At 44.9% G+C, this 23,775-nt stretch overlaps 1 protein-coding gene across 1 annotated transcript in view; it reads left to right on the forward strand.

Annotated features, from left to right (window-relative positions):
• LOC126530793 (homeotic protein ultrabithorax-like) overlaps positions 1–23,775 on the forward strand; it is a 115,154-nt gene that overhangs the window by 33,626 nt on the left and 57,753 nt on the right. The gene's annotated exons all lie outside the window — the stretch shown is intronic.

Genomic DNA, 23,775 nt, shown 5'->3' on the forward strand with positions numbered 1-23,775 from the left:
ATTGTGTCACAAATGGGAGTCATCAGCTAAACTTACTCCTGAGCATAAACAGATACAAGCTCCAAGGCGTAGAGTAATTACTGATCAAGATGCGTGTGAAGTTAACTGTCTGCATGTTTCAACGCCAACTTAAATATTGCTCATAGTATTATACTGTTATGTGAAGTAGAAAGGAAGTTAGTGCATCGTGGTCGCAAGTAATAAACTGTGTATTGATTCCTCTTTCTCAATGTGTACTTTTTGAACTTACTGTTTCTTTCAGGAGTATTATGCAATTTTTTTTTACGAATTTATGGTCCACGCCATAGATTCCTGACGAACTTTATCGAAGACAATTATCTATGTGCATACATAATATAAAAGATACATAACCCGTTTCATGCCGTATGACAAACTGCTGAAGCTGAAGAGAAAAAGAAAGGGGGGTGGGGGGGTCTAGTCTTACGCCCAAGTGGGCCAAGAAAATCTGTGCATTCGATGAGGATAGCTATAGGGGCTTGTTGGTACACGGCATATCTTATTTTGTTGTAGCGCAAGCTGAGCAAGGACAACAGAAAGGCGCTGCGTGTGTCATGTGTGCCTTTCTGTTGTCCTTGTTAAGCTTGCGCTACAACAAAATAATCTATGCATTCATTTCCTGAAAAATTATAGACACACAAGTACACAAGAGTGCATAATTGATTAAACAACTATCGTTTCCTTGCGTTTCTCGAAAACTCCAAGTGTATCTCAGAAAGACGCACTTGGCGCTTGAGGCACATTGCAGACATTAGCTTCATTTTGTTATCGTTAGAGTTACAATAAATAAATGCACAGCGCTATACTTCGAATATCAGCATGAGCTTCCGTTCGCGCAACAGTGCTTCAAGCAGCCCAAGTTTCTTCTTGTATGCATGTAGCTAGCTCATCTTTTAGAGGTAATGTTCTTCAAAAAGAAGTCGTAAATCACAGTAGAACACGGTAATATTGGAACACTGCTGAAATGAGCACTGCACGCTGAAACAAAGTTGATCTAATCGGCGCCGTTGAACAAACATTTAAACGTGTTCAAGTTGTGTTTTGAGTAAGCGCCACTGTATTTAACCGCCATTTAACAAATGTCAACTCACTATCTTATTTACATCAGCAAGACTCTACATATATGTGAGTTTCTGTCGGTTCCTAGGTATAGGGGTTCAACATGCTGCAAATTAGCTACTGCGCTTAAGTGAACGCTCTCGGAACGATGGACGTGGTGTTGAACTGTTATAATGTCATGAAAAGAAACGATTAATTCACTTAATATGAACAGTATATTCACTGTTATGTCGACTGAAGTAGGAGGCCCAGGTGTCTTAGCCCATAAATTACTGACTAAGAGGCGAGGAGAAAGGGAGTTAACCGAGGGGCCCGAATTTTACTAGTCATATCATAAGAAGCCAACGAACACTGACACCAAGGACAACATAGGGGAAATTACTTGTGCTTAATAAATGAAATAAAGAAACGTTAAATTAATGGAAATTAAAGTGGATGACAAAATAACTAAGAGGCCTGACATTCTTTTTTTTACGTTCTTTCTTTTCTTTTCCTTTTTTTGTGGATTTACAAGTTAATGAGTATCGTTACCTTTTGGTGTCTGGTATTTATGCGGAGTATGTGTGAACATAATATTGACTTCTTATAAGTGACATACTTATTCTAAGAAAAAAAAAAAAGAGAAAGCTTGTGAGTCAAAATATTTGAGCACTTGCAAGACAAACATTTTACCACATTTGTTCTTTTTGCTGATGAATATATTAACATGCACACAGCAAAACCGATAGGAGGTGTAAATATACACAAAAGCTGGATTCATCAAGTTTTTTTTTTTATCATGCTCGCATTGGTTTTGCTGTTACAGCAACGCACTAACCTAACGAAATAACGAGGTCGCGCTAAAATGCTTTGCAGGATGATAAAGAAATTGTAAAATCCTTCCATTATTTCATTGGTACTATAACACTGGCATCGTAATTGTTTTATTATTTCACTGCTACTACAACATTGGCAACGTATTACGACAGGTATTTTAGTTTTGAGAAATAAATACCACAGTCACTCTATTAAAGTGCAGACTCCATGTGATGAAGGAAGTTTGAGTGACCTTTTCGAAGTATTTGATCACCGACATCACCCGTCCTCCACAGAAGAAAGTAAAATAAATAAGATAAGGCTCGCATTATCGTTTGATCTTCCCCATACGTTACGTGCACTCATAGTAAGGTATGCATGAAGTAAGCCTATGTGGTTAACAAATTTTACTTAAGTTGACCCTGTTGCGATAGATATTTTGTCGCATTATCACTGTTGAAAACTTGTGGTACGTTGCTGTAAATTTGTGCTGAGGCTGCGAAGGGCAGCAAACTAGATTTAAAATCCTTTTATGGGCTGGTGGCGCAGATGTGTAAAGCAAGATTTTCTATTCCTATCGAAAAATGGTGCACACTTTTTGCTTTTCAAGCCCTTTTTACTTTAAAGCGTGGAACTCAGGGCCCCGTAAACTCTGTAAGTGCACACTATGAAATATCAATCAGTTAAATCATCAGTTTACGCACAGTCTCGAAAAAAAATACAGCGCTTACATTGTTGCCGTGCGTGAATGGCTGCTTGTAGGTTTGCTTTTATAAGGCTCGGCTTAGTTGACCATACCGTATTCACATCGCAATTATTACGAAAGCTCGATATGTCCTTATCGATAATGACCGTTTAAAAGCTGCCAAGCATAAATGTTTAAATGCAGGCTACGTGTTGTTACGTCTGTAATAAAAACGAAGATGCAGTGAGTAGCGTGTTACTCCCGTGGAAGTAGAGCGTACTTACACGTTCGATTACTGCGTCCGTGACACAGAAAAAAAAGAAGAAAAAAACGCACGCTTCTATAGGACGAGCGAAAATCTGAGCTTTATCGAATGAACCGATGCTGAAACAGTTCGACTTCAAGGACATTCCAAACTGACTATGCTGCGCTATATAGGGGCGAAAGTCATCCCTTGCACGACCAGAGAAACATTCTGCAAGTCACATACACCGCGATAATGAAGAATCGTTGTTCTTCTTACCGTTTTACGTGTACCGCGATGTGCGTATCCAAAATATCCCGAAGGAACCAAGCACGTCTTCGGACATAGCTTTCACTTTTGCATTGAGAGCAAGGAGACTGACTTCGACATCGTCGGCTAGTCGCGTCTCCACGGACGTTTCCGTTCGGTTTCTCTTTATTTTTTTTTCTTTCTCGTTTCTCCCAAGTTTTATTTGACGCAGCCAATAGACCCCGAATGTCACTCAAAGCTGAGGTTTTTCGAAAAAGAAGTTCCATTCGAAGGGCTTCGTTCGTTCTGCTTTCACCGCTCGAAAGGAAGGAAAGCAAAAAGAATAGAAGGAAGAAGGAAAGACGAGAGAAAAAAATAATAAAGAAGTAAGAAGGAAAGGCCATGCTGAAAGGCGTCTGTAAAAAAGCCCCTCTGTGCTAGGACTCGCTGGTTATAAACGCGTAAATTGTGCGAGGGCGTGCGCGTTACCCGGTTCGTGTCGTACGCGCGCTGTTTACATCTGCAATCTCTCCAGTGACGTCGACGACGTCGTTTCCGAGCGAATGGCCAATCACGAGGGCCAGAGGTGTTTCCTCTCTAGTCAACACAGCGTTCCAGCCTGGCTGTTATGCCTTTCTCGCCTCCTCTCTCTCTTTTTCCCCTTCTTTCTCTCTTTCCCTTTCACTCAGAGCTTCTCGCTCGTCAGCACGCATTCTAACTTTGCTGGGAAGAAGGGAAAGGGCAGCACGTCGAGGAACAAAGCCTGCTTGCTGCCTTCACGTTCCTGCGAGGGCGAACGAAAGAAAAAAAAAGAAGTAAGGAAAACAGGCACGTGATAGGGCCTTAATGGAAGCTCAGAGACGAAGATACTCATGCACTCGCTTGCATGCTTCCTCGCGTACGCTTTCGCGTCGAAGAGACATTGGCGGCTCTTTGTTCTGGAGTGTGTCTTTCAGGGAGATGGCAGCGATTAGGCGGCAAAGGAAGCGCTTGGTTTTTTTTTAGAGTCAAATTGCCGATGTGCGTCCGTGCTTTGAGTATATGCCGCCGCTGGATGAGTGACCTAAAGTCTTACTTTCGGACGTCCGGCGTGATAAGGATGTTGCCTTGTGTTTAGGTCTGCAACTAGATGGGAAGCCGAGTCAGGAAGTCATGTCTAACATTCACTGTGCTTCTATGCCATGGCAGCCTCAGTTATTTGCCTTCTCTACCCCTAAACTTTAACAACCCTAGCATTCGTTATTCCAGCGGCCAGCAAGCGTAACATATGTTTTCACGTTTGCCTGTTGTAGAAGGTAATGCACAATGTACCTGCGGTACATGCATATCAGAATAAGAAGACTGAACGGTTAAATATCGCTTTCATGTTTTGTCCAGTAGTGCAGTACTTTCTGCAAAAGAATAAACAAACTTGCTTAGGTAACGACGAATGCCGCGCGCCTTGTAAGCTTCACGCACGCCTATACTTTTCTCAGAATCTTAATCACCGTTAACCGGCGTACGAAATATAGCACTACAGCACGCATCTTTCGCAACCTGGCTTTGGTAACACGCTATTCTTGAAATTTACAAAAGAAAGGCCTCCCGTGTGCGTGTGCGCAACACCTTTTGCGTACACGGAAGGATCCGCTATAGTCTGCAAGGAAGCTGCGCGCCTCCTCCTTACATTTCTAAGAGACACTGACGAGTTCGACAGGTGGCAAATACCCCAACGGCACTGCTATAGAGACGCTCATGCGGATCAACTGCTCGCCTCTATCGCCAGGCTAAACCAGCCTGCAACTACAATACACTATTACCACCCTGGCTTTGGTAACCTAATGGCAGCTCTTCAAACGCTGGGGTATAATCGTACGCGCTTTACCATACTTATTCAGAACCGCACCAGTGTGTTTACATCATTGAAATGAGGACCTTCATTACCATATCTGGAAACATGCTGAAACCATTTGTGGTTGTCTCGCAAATTGTATCACAGTCCTGAGCTACAGTATTTACTATATCACACAGTTTTACCAGTTGCTTTCGTTTCGCACAAATCACTGTCCGAACTCATAGGTATATCACCATGTCTGAAACACCGCACTTTTCCGTTCAGTCATCCTGAACACATCCATTGAGGGGAGCCGCTTCCCGCCCTATAGCATTTCATTGATTATGACCTGTTGCGTGGTTCTCGTTACTTAACGTCCTCGTATAATGAACGTTTATGCCTGCTTTGTTAGTTAGCCTTTCTTAGCCTTTTGTTATTTTTTTTAGTTTAGATAATTTGAGATCATAAATTTTCTTTCCAACCCTACTGAACCTTTCTCAATAGTTATTGTGATACAGGATAAAAAAAGAAAGAAAAGGTATTGAGGCCGTACTTTGTAACAATTACTTTCTACTTTCCATAGTGTTTGGGTTTCGTCACTGGCGCGCACGAAACCGCGCCCCCGCTATCGAAGAAACCAGTAACTCAGTATACGATGTATAATAACAAAGGAATACAGAATCGTTTGGTGCAGAACCACCATGCATAAATTGACCGGTACTGCGTGTTCCACGTTGTGAGTGCCACTATATATGCTACGCCTATCTTCAATACACTCTTATAGCGCCAGCTTTATACACATGTAACACAAAGCAGTCGCGCTGTTCACGAAACGAGTCACTTCACAAAAGTCCTTGCCGGTCCTATATACAGCGTGTCAACCGTCGGATGTGTTCTGTGTCCCGGCAAGGATGGCAGGTTCCTCGTCGGTTTCTCGAAAAGCGGTTGATCCACGTCAGGAGCCTGGGCTGCTGTCCTTGCCTCGAGTATCTGCGAGGAAGCATGAATATCGATTGTTCATTAATTGACAAGGACAGTCACATTGTGCACCCGATACAACGGAAGCTAAGGACGCAAATTAAACGCTGTCAATTTTGCATCACATTTCTGGTGTCACCGCTCTTATTTGTTATGAAAGGCGAAACTAAATTGTCAGAATTGAATTCGGCAGTGAATCCGGCCTGTGTGCATGCATTACTTGGTTGCGATCCTAGTTACGTGGTACATTCGTGACGCTTGCTTAAGGGCGTGACGAAAACAAAACATCGTTGCTCTGGAACGTATAGGAAAAGAATGGCATAGTGGTGTATAGATCATGGAATCAGAAAGCAAATCAAGATTTACTTTTCGAGTTTAATGTCTAGAACTGACGCACGAGCTATCAGATATATATAGTTGGGGGCCACAGATTAATTTCGACAATGCAGGGCTATTTAACGTGCACCGAAATATAAATGCACGAGCGTTCCTGCATCCCCAGATAACGGACCCAACCGCCAGAATCAAATTCCTTTCAAGCTTGTCACGAAGACAAACTGTATAGAAGCGCAAACTTTTTTATAAGCATACACAGCTACACGATAGAAATGCAGGGCCACAGTTTGGAACCGTGTCGCCTCTGTCACTGATATTATGTTTCAATTGAAGGGCACTTTCTCCTGAGGTATCTTCTGTTACGTACGCATTTTTCAGCGAAGCTGTTCGTGCGACTAAATGCGCTCGAAAACGTTGTATGTGTTCTCCTGGTGTGCTATAAGAACTAAATGATGCGCCCACTTAGTTTAGATTTGGAGGGAATGAGGAGACGGTTAGGGGTGATGTGACGGCAAAGATAGAATTTTGTGAGTTAGGTAAGGGATAGATGAAAATTAGTAACACTAATTTTCCTGCAGTCTGTGCACATGCTTTATATGAAACGCTTGCGAAGTTTCTCTGTTGCACAAGAAGAACTAAACGGGGCAGGGACTTTACATGTCGAGATAATGGGTGCCATCTTACCGGGGATTTGCATAGAAAGTTATAACTGTGCACATGTACATCAAGGAGCTGCTTTGCAAATACTCGCTAAATCCTCATTTTCCTCATTTTTAGGGGCGTTATACAAAGCGCGTGCTTTGCGTGTCCGGTATTCTGAGAGAACTGAATGCGGCACCGAGATTCCGTTTCCGCATGGATGCGGGTTTCTTATAGATAACATTGGATCAAAGTTAAATTGTGTACGTTAATTGCACTACTTGTTGAAAGTCACAAGCATTCGGGAGCGTTATACAGCCGCCGTCAGCAATGTTTCACAGTGTCTTGGGAGAACTAAATGCGGCACGGTGTTCAGATATGGATGGAATTGAACATGCTGGATGCAGTGTGCGACCAAAGTTCAAAGATTGCGGGCTGATAGCGGGGTTTGCACACATATATGCTGAATAATCGTGTTCTCCCTACTTCAGGCGCTGTATGAAGTCATGTTATTATCAAAACGGGAAGAGATGGAGGAAGCACACAGCGCACGTCTCCTTCCTTCTTTATCTTCGCTCAGTAATAAAACGAATTCATACCGTCTGGCCTGGCTTTCGAGCCTTCTAAAATTATGTGAAGCATGTGAAAGATGTTTTTTTTTTCCAGTGTCGTGAGCAAAATGTATTTGGCACCGGATAGAAATTTGCTGAACATGAGAAGCACGTTATTACCGATATGCATGCAGAGTTTAAAATACGCAAAATAATTAAAAGTTTGGCCGTAAATTACTGGTTGCAGCTTTCGAAAAGGGTTATATACAAGCGTTATACACTCATTTTCTCGCGGTGTCCTTGGTGAGCAAAATTTGACACCGACTGTAAATTTGCGATAAATGGGCTTAATATTATTGGTCGTATATGCTAGCAAAGTTTGAAGATGTGTGGTTTAATTACGGACATTAGCAAATGACACTGATCGAAAGATATACATACGGCTTCATTGGAAACTGAGCTGCGATCCCTCAAGGTGTCATAACCCTGCTTTGTTTATTTTTTTTATCATGTGCCGCAATTCTACCTTCAGGATTTGTAAATATGTGCCAACACGTCTGTACCAGTGTGATTTGTTTTCTGTTATTCCTTCTTTATTTTTTAATGTTTCTGTTAACGAATGCACCGTAACGCAGGTATATATGCCGAGGGGTGTTAATGGCATACTTTAAAGAGTGGAGAGCGATTCAATGAAAACCGTGATTCAGTCGGTAATCAGATCTTTCAAATGAGTTATTTTTTATCAGAAGAGATTAAGCTATGCGTTACAAGCGCTCGCAGCCGGCTCTTGCGGCTTCGAAAGCGCTGAACATGGGAACGCCGTCAATAAACAATGTCTTTATGCACGTTTTCTGCATTTCTTGAAATATGATATGCTACAAGCTAGCACAAAAGAATTAGACGGATGTGCGAGTAGCACCCAAGATAGTAGCGGCGTGGCAAATCTCCTGTAAACTTGAGCTCCAAATTTTCTCCTTCGAAGCAAATCTACATAATGGTACCTATCAAGTTGTTTCAGCCACGAAATTTTTCTAGAGAACTAAAAAAGAAATGACAGGAGCTTTGTGGGCTCTTGCCTCTTTTGCTAACATAATCTTGAGATTAAGACTGACCCCGAGAAACGCTTGATAATAAAATCAAAAAGAATAGATACTTCTCTTGCAAAATGGTTTATAGAAAGTCTATGCACAGTCTATAGACGTCTATGACTGTCTATAGACTTTCTATGAAATTTTTTATAAGGGTTCCCAGAATGGTCGCAAGCATTCCATTTCGGTTTGTTTATTTATCCTCATGACCGAATCACTATACAGAGAGGAGTGCAGGTTACAGAAGGACACAAATTTAAGAAAACAGCAAAGTGAGCATAACACAAGAAGAGTAACGATGAAACATCATTATTGCATTACTCTATTCGACATCTGCATCACGAAGATTTCGTGACTTCTGTAATGTTGATAAAAGCGGATGCCATCTACACTCGGGCGCTGGACTAGCAAACTTCAGCAGGCTGCGAAGATTGTGAGGAAGGGAAACAATAAAGCCATGCGTAGTTATTATTATCACCAGGTATGTACATATTTCGCCTGAGTACACCACAGAACATTTTAGTTATCGATCGGAACACACTTCTACTGCGATGTGCTCTGAGCGTCATGCTTGGTTGCAGATATTTGTAAATCTGGCACAGTAGTCGAAGTAAAACAAATCTCAGACCAAAGCTCACGAAATGCAGAGTTATACGATAAAAGCCGACCAGACAAAAGCTCATGGGTATATTCGTTGGATATGTTGTCTTATTTCTGCAAAACCTGAGAAAGACTCACAGGGCTGTGATCTGTAAAGTGCTCATCAACGCAGTTCTGGCAAATCGCTTCTTAAGTTACTGTTCTGTTCCTTGCATTTTCGCTTATGTTTTTGTAATTGGTTATAAGTTATGAGAGAGCTTAACGTCACAAAAGAAAAGGTAACGTGGATGTCAAAATCAACGTTGCCTGCGGGACTACACAGCGCCAGAAGTGTCGCTGTGTAGTAAAGCACGCTTCACATTTAACCGTATCTCTCTATATATATAAAGTATCGGTGATACGACGTGTATAACAATTTAAGCTCAGTTTATTTATATTTTCAGGTGAGGGAGTTGAGTTTCTCGAACTCACAGAAAACGAGAAAATCTTTCTGCAATCTCTGCTCGATACTGGATGTCCTGATGTATCTCCTGAAACGCATTGTGCCCAATGGAGTAAGCTATATCGGAGGAAAGAGCTAAAACTGACATACCTTAGCTACCGGATTCCTGTGACTGCTGATACTTGAATATGAGAAGACAGTATGAAAATCCCTTTTTCTCTTTCTCTCCCGTGAAGGATAGCAAACCGAATCACTTTCTGGTTAACCTCTATACCTTTCTCCTAATCTCATCCTTCTCTCCTTTCTCTTTCTCATACTTCAGTGGTTCGCGAGGCTGTGCTGTTGTATATGCAGGAGAGAGGCTAGCCAAAGCAATACTTCTATCGTCAATTTATAAACTTGGAGTGGTGCAAAATGAAAATAGTGGGAGAAAAATCTCGTGTTCGACGGGAAGTATTTTACATCGGATTGTCGAACACACGATGCTGCTTTACTGCCGTGTAGGTTCGCCTCTAACAAAATACGGTACTTCTGTTATTTGTAAAAAAAATTCGGCATGAGATGTGGAAACGACTTCTCGGTATGGAGTCGATTCGGCTGATCTCTATGAAGGAGCAGATTCGAGGAGGAGTATGTGCTACCTGACCTGCACTGTCAATGTTATCGAAACGTTTTTCACGGGGAACTTAGTGAACCAACAAATGAAGTCAAGGACGCAAGACCACCGGAGGTTTAGCTGATTACTTCTTCCATACGGACCCATTTGCTAAATTAACCGATGCTGAAAACTTACCCGCTTTTATCTTCTGACATCTCTTTAGCTGAACGCAATTTAATGCGGAAACGTCGCGACCATACCCGAAGCAAATTAATGACAATTTGCAAGTTTGCTGTAACATCCATCGACAACGGAAAACAGTAAGTTTTTCGGAACGTGTCCGGCTTTTAGTTCATTAATGTATGTTTAAGGCGAACAGCAGGTATTCTAAATGCACGAGGGAGTTGTAGAAAGGGACATTCAGCAATGATATTAACGAGGTATCACGTCAGTGTAAGAGAGTCGCCTAATAACACATAAATAAGCTTTCTACCGTGCGCAAGCAAAATGAATTGTCTTTGAGCTTTTTTTACACAAATATTTTATCAAGCAATCAGGGAACACTTAGGCTTGTAAACATCACCACCATCATCGCCATGATCGACGAAAATGACAACAGCGTCGTTCGCTGTATTCTTCTTAGGTTGTATTTATGTATTGTACACATAAATTTTTGACTTCAAGAATGTCTGTAAGCGTCTCATCATGACTCGCGAGTATTTGCTATGTGCACCCCAACTCGCCTTTATCGCCTGGAATTTTTCTGTCGTAATCCGTATCCCCTGTGATCATCTGGCGTAGATAAACGTGTTTCCTGCACAGCTTAACGAGGTTAAATGCGAGCCACAACCTCGTCTAACCTTGCCATGCGATAGAACGTTGGTTTAATTTCTTGGTCGTTATTCTTCGATCCCATCTTTAGATTCTGATGGTTCAAGATTTTAATCACTTTTTTCTAAGTCATCTCGATTGTTGCTCGGCAGGACAAGGTCATCTGCTAATTTACTTATTCTTATAACTAATTTATTTCAGTCTTATCATCTTGAATATCTGCAAATCATGCAGTGAAGAACAGGAGTTGTTGGGCTTCTTTGCCTGAAACCTTTCCTAATTGCTGTTTCTTTTTAACTGTTATTTTGAACAAGTATGGTAGCTGTGGAATCTCTGTAGATGTTACCAGAGCCTCTATACCACCCATAATGTTCACGTATGCCTTATCGTTCCCTTCACGACGGTAATGAAATGGCCACTGCTGACCCTTTTCGCAACTTCTTTTTGTAATCTATGAAGACCGTATTGAGAAGGGCTGCTCAACTCAAAACCAGTCGGAGCCCAAACCAAATTGTCTGGTAACCACAGAGGCCGCACTTCAGGGGGAAACTTTGTATCCTCTGCTTGCGAAAAGGCTGCCTGTTCGGTGTCATTCGTTACTGTTCACAGCACGTCTTGTAATTTGACGTAAGTATACTCGAAAACCAAAAGCGGCTCTTGTTCAGAGTCACCAAAGAAAGTGCGTGCTCATAGCGTAGGCGCTTTCGAAGGGAGATGCCGATTTTAAAGGCATTGTTATATGCATGCTTGCGTTAAGTACATTATGAGCATTTCCCAGCAAATAAAAAAAAACGCTAAGGAATTAAGCAAGGGTGGACTATCAACTCTGTTTATAGTCAACGCCTTTCTGTCAACTTGCTTCCTTCCTGAGTGCTTTTTTTCACTTGAAGTTCTTATAATGCGCTCAACGCAGAACCAACTAGCCCAACTTTAGCTGTAAGTATGCTTCCGCGTTTATTATTACTAATTGTTTCTCTAAAACCTAAAGAGCTGCTCCGTCTGCACGTTTTTTAGCTCCGTTGAACAGTGTAGGTCGATGCAGCTCTGGTGGCTTTCCGATATCCTCAGTTTTCTGGCGTCATAGAGAAAGGGTAGCGAAGCGGGTGGACGCTCTGCATTGTCTTAGAATGATATGAAACGCTGTTGGGTTCCTATACCTAAAAGTCTCTCGACATGTTGTGAAGATAAATGTGTTACGCTGTTGTGATAAATGTTGTTACGCAGATAAATGTTGTTACGCTACAACGGTTCGCAAGAGCATGCAGGTGCCAAGCAATCTGTCAACTGCAATGATGAGGGCGTCCGGGCAATTTCAGAGAGCACTTAGGAAGAAGAAGCTCTGTGAATTCGCCCTCTCGTGCTAAAAAAAAAAAAACAAAGAGAGAAATGAAGAAGACACTATATATAGTGCAATTTCAACTTTGAGACATGATACGGATGAAAAACTTTGCTGATTTCATCGTTATAATAAAAACGCCCGAGAAGTGGCTGCATCTGTGTCCTATAGCACCGCCATGATTCGACCTAGCTGCATGTCAAGAATTTGACTCGCTTAGCTTTGGTCGCTTTACAACGAGCTCTTCAAAATATGCCGATGACGAGCACCTAGTTATTCGCATCGGCCTGTGGTAGAAAGGATATATTGAACCAATGGCGCCAATGTTACTTAATGGCCTCGACTGAAGCGTGCTCACCGTTTAACGCAATGTGATATGCCGCAGTGCCGTTGGTAACTTGACGAACGTATTCCATGGTCGTGCGTTTCTTTATATTTTTTTTATCTGCTCCCAACGAGGGATCCTACGCTCCCACGTCCCCTTTTCGTATCAATGTGCCCGATGGCGCCAATGATTCTAATCGTGTATGGTGCTTCGCGATAACATTTTGCTCCGATTGCAGCACCAGCGCACCGCAGTAGTAAAGCCGTGTGTTCTGCAGCCGTATGCTTAGAGGGCCTGGTTATATTCGGCTAATTAATCAATTACCTGAATAATCACTCAGATGCGATGTCTTGTTGAGCATCCCTTTTTAAACGTGACCAGGTCCCAGGGTTCATTCGATCCCGTAAAACGCATCAGAAACTGAAAAAAGAAAGAAAAGAACGCCATGTGTTGGGTTTTAATACTTGTTTTTGCAAGTATATTTCCTTATTTGAGATGCACTGAGAGAAAAAGAAAAGTTCACGAAGCCCTAGATGGTAGCGGGGTCTCTTGTTTTTTACATCCACGACCAAGTGATTAGTAGTATGCCAGCAATGCTTACAAAAAGTAACACAATAGGTGAAGACAAAAGGATATAGAAAGTTGGGCGATGGCATACGTAGTAATTCAGAGACTTGATTCTGAATGTATAAATACGTTCGATCCCTGGTTAAAATTGCTTTTCAGTTACTTCATTTAGGAAGCAATTAGAAAAGCGGGTTGCAGTTTGCATGTTACGATCGTTGTCTTCTCTTTCACTAGTCTCATTTTTTTTCCCTGTCTTGATCTCACGTCAACGACAAACGTCAGTTTGCCATATTGTTTACCGTCTTAGAAAGTGGCGCAGGCACTATGTGAATAATATTTATGCGAGTGGTTAGCACAGCATGTTGTTCCAATTCGCTTCAGTAGCTTTTCGGCTACAGTACGACGAATTTTTGGAAGGGCATGGGCTCGAATGTAAAAAAAAAAAAAAAAAAAAAAACGATTTGTTGTACATGTCAAGAGAAGGCAATCATTGCACCATATCATATGTGCCAAAGGTGAAAAATATAGTATTCTTTAATTCAAAAACATGCTTAGAATATGAATATTGCGTTATTATTCAGGGTGGGCATTTTTCTTTTTTTTTGGTTTTGTGGAATTTTTTTAAAAATCGCCTGTGGCAGATATCATGATTCTTGTCCTTGAGATGGATTATTCGAAACGGCGGACATTACTAACATGAGAAATCGAAACAGATGTATAACTAATTGACAAATGTCACTAATTAACTTTTTAATTAGTTACTTGCACGGCAGATTTGCAATTTAAGAATTGTAAACGGCGAGCTTGCAAGACGTATCCACTTGAAATGAATTTCCAGGATGACACCAGTTTCGAGATATTATTTCCCAATTTTAGGGATGAAATACACGGGTGTTCTATTTACTTTTATGCTGCAATGCATGAAAAAGCGTTTTGTTGAAGTGATGAGTGGAAAAACAGTGCATTTTTACGGCAAATTTGATGGCGCATATCTCCAAACTCACGTTATTCTGGAAATGTATTCCAAGTGGATATACATTGCCAACGACCCGGCTACAATTCGTAAATAGCGATATCTGCAGTAAATTAATGAATTGAAAATATAATTTGTTGATTTTTGGTAATTAGTTTGATATGTATTTAGAGTTATCGTGCAAGCAATGTCCGACTCTCTGAATAATCCACCTCAAGGACTATAATTATGGTCTCTGCAATAGGCTATATTTAAAAATTCCATAAATCTTAGGAAATGATCGTTCACCCTGTATTTTGCTAGTATGAAACATCTCAGAATGGTAATAATTCGATATTCTTGAAGCAGATGTTACGTGGCCATTTGCGGTTATTCCTCATTGTTCATCGGCATCGTGCAGATTTAAGCATTTGATCATGCTGCGTTTTTTTTTTTTGTTTCTGCTTTACACGTTACCCTTACGCCGCGTGTCGATCCGTGTTAACCTGATGACTGCTTCGATCGAGCAAAGATGTGTCGTTGAAATGAGCTCATTTGGTCCTGACCGTTTTGGATTTCTGTATAAATAGCTTAAGAACTCATTATACGAAATAAGCCTGCCTAGGTTCTGGAATATATATTGTTGCACCGTTTTAACTGCCGTAAAATTAAAGCCTCTTTATTTATTTATTTTTTCACTTTCATTTACAGTTTCGCGTTTTTTCTCAGATTCCTTAGTGCACTGTCTAGCTAGATGATAACCATAGACACAGAGGGAGCCGAACTTTGTTCGGCGAATTGCAACAAAGTTCATTGATGGTTAGCAATTACTATTAATTGAAGTGAACTTGCAGTACGCGGACTGAAACACTAAGCGAAGTTATTTGCAGCTGATGTATGTAATCAGCTCTTCTGCTAAGATAAGACTTGAAACTGTGTAGGCATGCGCACTGTGCATCAGGCGGGAGACACTTGCGCGTCACGAATGGTTATTATTAATTTTGCAGATTTATTTCCCTAGAGACGGACTCGATAGAGGTAGTGGCACGGTGCGAGTTGTCACGATTGGATCGGCGTGTAGCTTGATAAGTGGCGGTCGTACAATTAAAAATGATACTTAAGACTTTGAAAATAGAACTATGATTGTCTCGCATCGGAGGCTCTGCCTGTTTCTCTAATGCACAACCACGTGATATATTCATTAAATGGTTATAAGACGCGCTACCGGTGTCCAGTATGCTGAAGTATGTTGTTGAATTCGCGGCAAATCAATTCGCATTTTCTTTAATGGTATATAGCAGACAATGGTTTGGCAAGAGCAATTGGCTATTGCAAGAACCGATGGCAACGTTATGGGCATCTGACTGCAATTTTCGTTTCTGCGTTGTTAAAGTCAAACCCAAGAGCGTATGACCTTACCGATTATGCAATCAGTGACGTGAAGCCTGATATCTAATATCCGTTTATATTTAACCAGGGTAGATAAGAACGCAGCGCCACCGCAATGGATATATCATACATGATAAGAGTATGCAGCCGTACGGGATGGAAACTGATAAGGTTAACAGTAAGCCTGACTTGCGGGGGTGAAGTTTTGGACACATAAATACGTTCACACCGATGGACCATGCCCGCTACCCCTTTAAGCCTCCGCACGCACATCATCACGATGACGTAACCCGCTTAGTTCCATGCGCATTTTCGAAAGGCCGCGTGTCTTCAGTATGTCAGCTCTGCCCCGCGTCGTATCTCATTGGAATGGTCTTTCCGATGAAATTTCGCCACTATAGATTGTGAAACGTTCCGCGATCCACAAAATATATCTTGTTTGTTTATTGGATTCTGCGGTTTTACGTGCCAGAACCACGATTTGAGTATTAGGCACGCCATAGAAGGATTCATTTTCGCCGCGAGGGCATCTTTAACGTGCCCTGAATGTGCAAGACACGGGCATTTTTGGATTTCGCCTCCTTCGAAATGCGGCCGCCGTGGCCGGGATTCGATCCAGCGACATCGTGGTTAGCAGCGCAACACCAAAGCTGCTAAGCTATCTCGGCGGATCTTTGTTTGTTTACTGTATTGCAGTTTTCCTTGTCCGTATTTTTATGGATTTGTAAAAAAAAATGTTGCAATTACTCTATTGTGGTGCGTATCCACGCCCACACATGTATACTCTGATGTTCGGTTTTTATTTAGGCTTTTGCACGAACTAACAGTGGTGGTGGGGGCGGTGGTGGTGGTGGTAGTGGTGGTGTTGCAGCAGACGGGATTAGCGTGGAATGCATAGCCGGCAGTTGTTCCGCCTGAGACTCCTGTGAGTTAAGATCAAGGGTCTGTCACCAGGTGTAGACATGAGGCGGACGCACCATTCGTTGAAATCGTTGTCGTTGCATTCTCTTCCTGATTGCCGCGGACCCTCCAGGGGAAACGACGTCTTCAAAGGTCCTGTACGAAAGACCATTCTTTTGCAGGCTGTCGACCATCGCTTTTCGTTCTGTGTCGAACTGCAGGCATAGCCAAATGAAATGTTCGTTGTCGCCCATATCCCCACATAAGGCACAATAAGAGCGGGGAAACGCATCGTCTAGTCTTGAATAAGCAATAAAGTAAGTCCATGGGTCACACAGACTTGGTGTGGAGTCTGGTGGATTGCCCTACAGTGAATGCGGATTGCATCCTTAGGGTTCTGAAATATCTTTGGTGCTCTCACGTTTGGGACACTTGCCAGGGCTAGGCGTGCAAGAGCGTCAGCTTTCTCATTTCCTTCACTTCATGGGTGTAAGGGGATCCACTGAAATTTTACGTTAAAACCCTTCCTTGCTCTTTCGAGGTAGGCCACGGTGTAATTGTTGTAACGCCGAATTTGACTTCGTCAGCACCACGGCGTCTCGTGCAGTTGAAGAGGCGCGTAGTTTTCGCGAAGCCGCACAGCGCTGTCTACTGTTGAAGACAAAACTACACGATCCAAGGGGCCAGACCATGACACATCAAGGGAGGGTATATGCAGAGTGCCGCGGCACAGCTATCTTTTTGTGTACGCACCGACCCGTCTGTGCACACTTGTGGGTTGCTTTGAAACGCTGTGCTCAAGCCGTCCAGCACAGTAAATTTTGCTTTAGCAGTTGAAATGGTACGTTTCGCCGGTAGGTGGGGTACACTGGGGCTGCAGGTAACGTCCGAAAAAGACTATGACGGGTCTAGGTGACTCCGTTTAGGCCATTCCCATCCTAAAAACCGGCAGATGCTCAGCACTGCATGGAAATGGGAGCCAATTCTTGCTCTCAGCCGCCGTAGAAGCGCCTTGCCTGCGGGGTACTCGCCCAGGCTACGTCAGTAAGACCTGAGATGCCAAAAGGTGGAGTGGAAGAGACTCTGCTTCATTACTGACCTTCTTGTTTGAAGCAGCCTGAGGAACTCTCATCGCCAAGCGAAGTGCCTTTTCTGTGCACTGCCTCCAAGCGCTCGAATTGACTCGGTGATGGTGATATCAGCGGCAGCTGATACAGAAATCGGCTTGTTATCAGCGAGGCGTTCAGTTTAAGCGTGGACATAGGATTGCTTCCCCAACGTACACCTGCCATGCGACGAAGTGCGTTGACGTTTTGCGCTGATGCAGCCACAACGCTTTCAACTGCGCGTCGCCATGGTAACTTGCTGTTGATGGTGATGGCCAGGAATCGAACACTAGTGGCACGACGAATTGGATGGCCTCGAATATTCAAGCATGTTGACTTCAGCCTCACTCGCGGGAAGATCATGAAGGTAGATTTTTCCGCGTATAAAGATAGGCCAAGCGTCGATAAGTGGCGTTCGATGATGAAGATTGCGCCCTGGGCTATCCGGGCCGAACGTTTGTGTTGGTACCCCGAGATCCAAATGCAGATGTCATTTCAGTGCGTCTGGAAGGCTGGCCATGGCAACGTTAAAAATCAAGGGCGATAGGATACGAACTTACGTTTTTACTGATGTTCTCGTGCTGTATATTTGCGCCCATTAGTCACTTACTGCTTATGGCTGTGATGCTCGCCTTACTCACTACACTATGCAGGACCTGAAAGGTGTTTTCTAAGTAAGTAAATAAATCACGGAGAATCGAAGCTCAGTTAGCGATAGCAGCGAATGAAACTGGCCATCATATTCGTGTAGGCTATATATGAAGGGAATGATGAAATGACAAGAGATGGTAAGATGCTGCGCTGACTCGTTTCTATATCAGAGATTGCAGCGGTTACACTCATTACGTTCTGCGCATTAGACTAGAATATCATTGTCAGCGCCAGTTATAAAAACATTTGGCTTTCCCCAATTTTAGGAGATTTGACAACGGTTGGCCCACACACTGGTATTACTGTTTGTTTCATCAGATCGATGGCCAGTGGCAAACATTTTCTTGGAATTCGAAACTGGTCAACGCGTAGACTGGTCGCCGATTTGGCTTCGTAAAAAAAAACCAGGTGGCAGGAAAAACCAGCGCGCGGTACAACGAACTTGTTTTGCGCTCTTATAATAACAGTGTTGAACTTGGACCACTCAACTAAACTTCGCACCCTTGAAGGTACAGGCGTAAGTAAGGAAATTAATTTCGCATATGAAGCATAAAAAGCAACGTTAATTTGTCTATGAAATTTGAAAGTGTGTGCAAAGGGTTTTGTGAAAGAGTTAGTTTTTCTACAAACCCACGAACTAGGAGTTATAATTTAGTACAGCACATAAAAGGTTTAAGAGAGAAAACCCTCTCACTTTTTTTCTGCTTTAGAAGCCCAAGATGTAAGCATTGCGCCTAGTTGAACTAGACAAGTCGCGCGTAGAGATTAAGGCTGAGGCCCAAGCCGTGAGAACCTGGACACGATGTATTGAATCGGAGGGTTACAAAGGCTATCCGCACGTGCGAAATTCTTTTGTCTCTAATGTTAACAATGTATGAGGACGTAGCGGTTGGTTTCTGGTGTATATAGTGGGTGGGGAGGTGGCACTGTATTCCGGAGGCGCAACAGGGGACACAAAACGTAGAAGTATACTTCGTCTCAGTGCGGAACACGAGGTTGCGGGTTCGATTGCCGACTGCGGGGCCCGCATACCGAAGGGGGTCGAATACAGCAACAACAACAAACATGCCCGTGTACCGTGCATTCGATGCACGTCAAGAAATGTTATAGGTGGGAAAAGTAAACCCGGAGCGCTCCGCTGTACAACGTCCCTCATAACACACTGCGTAGTTTTGGGACGCTAAACCCGGTAACTTTTTACGTGGTTCTTGCGCGACGCTTATACGTCACAACGTAAGCCTCTAAAAATTATATCTGCTTTAGAATGATGCATGAATTATAGCGATTGTTATGTCAATTTTATTTTATTCGAATTTTAGAAGAGAAAGCAAATATTGGCCCGCAACCACGTACCAGCCGTGTATACGCATGGCTGTGCGCCCATTCTGCATCCTCGTCTATCGCGCTGTTCCCTTGTTCAATATGTTAAACCAACTAGCCGACACATTCGCTTTATTTGACTATAAAATGAGAAATCGCGTCTTGCCTAACACCGCTCAGTAGGAGAAAACGCGGTTTTCTCGAGCTCGCGATCTCGCGCTTCCGACGAACTGCGATTGTAAACTTATTCTTCTTGCATCCATTCCCATCAGTGAGCCTCGAAATGTTGCTCGTAATAAAGAAAAACCGAATAAAGGTACGCACATCGCCACAGGAATCCAGACCTCTCCCTCGCCCTTCGCGCGCGCACGTGAATGCACGCGCATCGGGCGTTGCTTTCTTGCGAGGGAGAAATAGAGAGAGAGAGAGAAAGAATCTACAAGGGTGCAAACACACGCGCGCCCATAACATACACGAGCGGCACATACTACGTGAAGCAACGCGCCGCTATAAAACTGCCACTCAGCGTCGTCATATAAGAACGCCGCCCACGCGATATCAACTCTGGCGGCTGGAAATTGCGGTGATCCGTACGGTTATCGATGTTTATGGAAATGGCGCCCGTTACGTCACCGCGCCGCGGAGCGCGCGCCTCTGCGAACATATATCTATCCACGTATATAGGGACCGACAGCGCTCACTGGCACTCTATATGTGCCATATATACAATACCACACGCACAGCTTTTGTCAAAGACTTCGCCTCGCCCTTTCTCGCGAGCTTCTCCGCGCGTATACACGTGCGTGAATATGTGTATATAACGGAATGCGCGGATTTCTCGTACAGTATATAGATTCTTGCTCTGCTATATTCGCGAATCCCGGGACGGGAGTTGCGGGCGTGTGTATGTATGTACACTATATATATATAAGCTCGCGCGGTATAGAGGAAAGAAAGCCGCGCGCGCGCTCGGGGGGCCTCGGATCCCGGGGCTTCGAGCCTTCGCCCGACCACGTCCGCAGATTTATCGGCGTCGTAACTTCCTCGACACGCGCTTTCGGAGCATGTCGACGAGGCTCGCGGGGACCTTGCAGACAGAAGCTGAGCGCGCCCGCGCTAACGGCGAGAGACCTTCGCGGAATTGTTCTTTGGACCCGGACGCGCCGGCTTGTTGCTGCATGCGTTCGCTGCAGGCTTCGTTGCCCGCGTGCGCGAGCGTGCCTATACGTACATTCGCGGGATCGACGAAGAAGGAGAAGAAGAAGAGCGGCGCTCGCAGCCCCACAAGCTGCTCCTTTTGCGCTTCGAGTCGCATTACAATTAACAAAATGACTACCACTGCTATACACCCGCCATGCGCGGTGATGCGTGTTGTGTTCGCGTCGCCGATGATGCGTGAGACGACGACCGGCGGCAATCTGGAGCGCCGCTTTGGTTATTTCTTGTTTACTTCGCTCGCGCGGGTTATAAATCATCGCCGTATACACGACGGCGCGGTCGGGGGGCTCTCGCGCGGCTTCCGTTTTCTTCGCTTGCTGCGAAGAGTCTGCGCGCCTGTCATGTTTGTGACATGAATACCAGTCGAGTCGCTTTGCTCTGCGCGCTGCCAGGTGATGTAAATTTCATGCGAGAGTAGCGGATGCGCGCATATAAAGGCGAGTTTTACGCATGCGCACTTGCACTGACTCTTTGGACTTGTTTTTATTCGCCCTGTCCGTGAATCGTCTTGCATTTCGCGAAATGGAGAAAAAGAAAAGCAAGTGTATCCATAGGGATAAAGCGTCTAATGCATGCCGTTCGCAGAATGGAGAGAAAAAAGAAAAGGCAAGTGTGAGAGTTATATCTGTTGTGCTGAAGTCCACAGGGATAAAGCGTCTAATGCATGCCAATTGCGTATATATAAGTGGCACAATTTCGTAATATATTGATGGTTGTGTGATATTCTGATCTCGAAGCTATTGAACGGCCTGACAGCTTTGAAAGTTATCTGTTTGTTTCACATCTTTAACATTGCACATTCTTTCTTCAGACGAAAATCCGGTGTTACATATCCTTTATTCCTTTTTTTTTTATGGAAGATCTGCAGGTATACTTAAGGGTAAACGAGTCTGCATCTAGCGAGAACGGTACCTCAGAGAAACGCCGTTATAACGGTTAAACGTCGTAGGGTAACGTTCGTGCGACAGTCCTGCTACTACATCTAGGAATTTTTGCCATCGTGGCTTCGGCAGTCTCACTCGAACATCGCTAGCTTCTTTCTCATGCGTGCGTGATATTGGAGAGGCCTGTCTGTCAGTCACGCGGCCTTCGGCACGTTTAAATGGCGACCAGTGCTTCTGATACCAGAGCGGGGGCGCGCGTGCACCGTTTATTGTTGCCTTTCGCAATGCATGTCGCCGGGATCGCGTCGCATGCAGCTTCGCCGGCGCGCTCTGATTCGCAGAATTCATGCTCGCCGCTGCAGCCGCTTGGCCGCGCGCTTTCGGTACGCCATGCTGGAGTGCGAAGGCCTGCACGCAGGAGTTGCGCATGCCAGGCCTCCTGCGCGCCCTAGACCCAGCGCTACCGACGACGTTACAAAGAGAATGAAGGAAAAAGGGAAACAGAAAAGCGAGGGAGAAAAACAGCGAGTGCGAGCGCATTCCTGGAGATCTGTAGTCGCCAAGCCGCCGGGGGAGAAATCAAAACACGCCAAAGGAGCGAGGCGAAGGCGCGTATTTCGGGCAGAAATATGAAACAGCGGTGGCGGCGGCTGTCTCGCGGCGTTGAAGAAGAAAGGCGCCGCGAGCATCGCGCACCTCTTGCTCGCGCCGGTCGGTCGCCCCGTAGCTGATGCACGCCGAGAGCGAGCTTCGCAGCAGCATAACAGCAGCCGCGACGCGCGCAAGCGGCAGCAGCAGCGCAGCAACAACAGCAGGAGCAGCAGCAGCAGCAGGCACGCGGGAGCTCCCAGCCTCGAGACCCGGGATCCGAACCCCCGCCCCTCCCAGCGCGCGCGCAAAAACAAACGAAAGAGCTGTGCTGCTGCTTGCGTGCGGGGACCGCGAGGTTTTCCTCTGCCGTCGAAGAAAGAGAGTAGGGAGGAGAAAGAAGCGTGGAGGGCTGTGGGGGAGGCAGGTTTTAAGCCGCGGCTGCTGCGCTTCTCGAGCCGTCGCCGCGATGAGGCCCCATGTGCGTGGTATAGCCGCAGTTGGTGGAGACGCTGCTTTGGGGGGTGCTGCTGCTCTCTCTTTCTCTCTCTCTCTCCCTCTCTCTCGCGTGCGCACGCTTTCTACTGACCGCGTCGCCCGGTCGGCGCGCCGGCGGCAGCTTCGCTCGGTTTGCGTTGTAGCAGCTGGTGTCACGTTTGCGAAAAAAGCGGGCCACGAAAAAGAAGGGGAAGAACAAGAAGGAGAAGAAGCCGAAGTGGAAGCAGAAGAGGAGGAGGAGATCCCCCCCCCCTTTCTTCGTCCTTCTCTTCTATCTGTCCTTTTTCTCTGTTCCCTTGGCTCCGGGCGCGCAGCGCAGCCGCGGTGAATTAAATTTACGAGCGCCCGGCGTTGCGGCGCAGCCGACGCCGCGGTCCCTTGATGCGCGATGCGGCGGCCTCCAAGCCGCAGCAGCAGCGTCTCATCCTCAAAGCGGCGGCGCGGCTCGGTGATGCCTCGTCCGATGCGCGCTTGCTGCTGCGTTGATCTCGAACGGCGGGTATGATGCCGCTCGAGCGAGCTTCCGAGAAGAGTATGCGCGCGGGCCGAAGCAATAGGCCCCGGTTTTCTTGATTGGTCCGTCTCACCCCCCCCCCCCCCCCCCCTGCTCCCTCTCTCCGTCCTTCGCTTTATTTATATTAATTTCTCCTCGGCTCGCATTATTTTAGGCATGATGTTGCCACAGCGAACGAAGGCATGTTAGGTGCTTCGGGATTGTGGGCAGTTACACGGCGGCCCGCTCGTACACTGGAGTGCTTGAATCTGCCTCTGGCGAATAAGTGGTTCGTCGGAATCGCTACGCACATAGAGTGCAAGCTGTCGCGGATGCTTTCCGGTACTGCATAGCCGCTAGGATACTTCCAGGAACATGACGCTGCATCTTTCACACAACGCGTGAGTTAGTTGCCAGTGGTGTGAGGGAACTGGGCCGTCAGATGGGGCAGATCCGCTTGTTTCTCTTGTTATGTAGTTTGTTAATATTTAATTTCGAAGCGGCAAGATTGATAAATTAGTAAATATTTTCACCGAACGAGACGATCGTGGACACACGAAGTGTCGGACCCAATTTAGCATTCATTGAAGCAGATGTTGTATAGTGCAGTGTTCTTACAGTC

This window comes from Dermacentor andersoni, chromosome 5 (assembly GCF_023375885.2).
Source record: "Dermacentor andersoni chromosome 5, qqDerAnde1_hic_scaffold, whole genome shotgun sequence".
NCBI lineage: Eukaryota > Metazoa > Arthropoda > Arachnida > Ixodida > Ixodidae > Dermacentor > Dermacentor andersoni.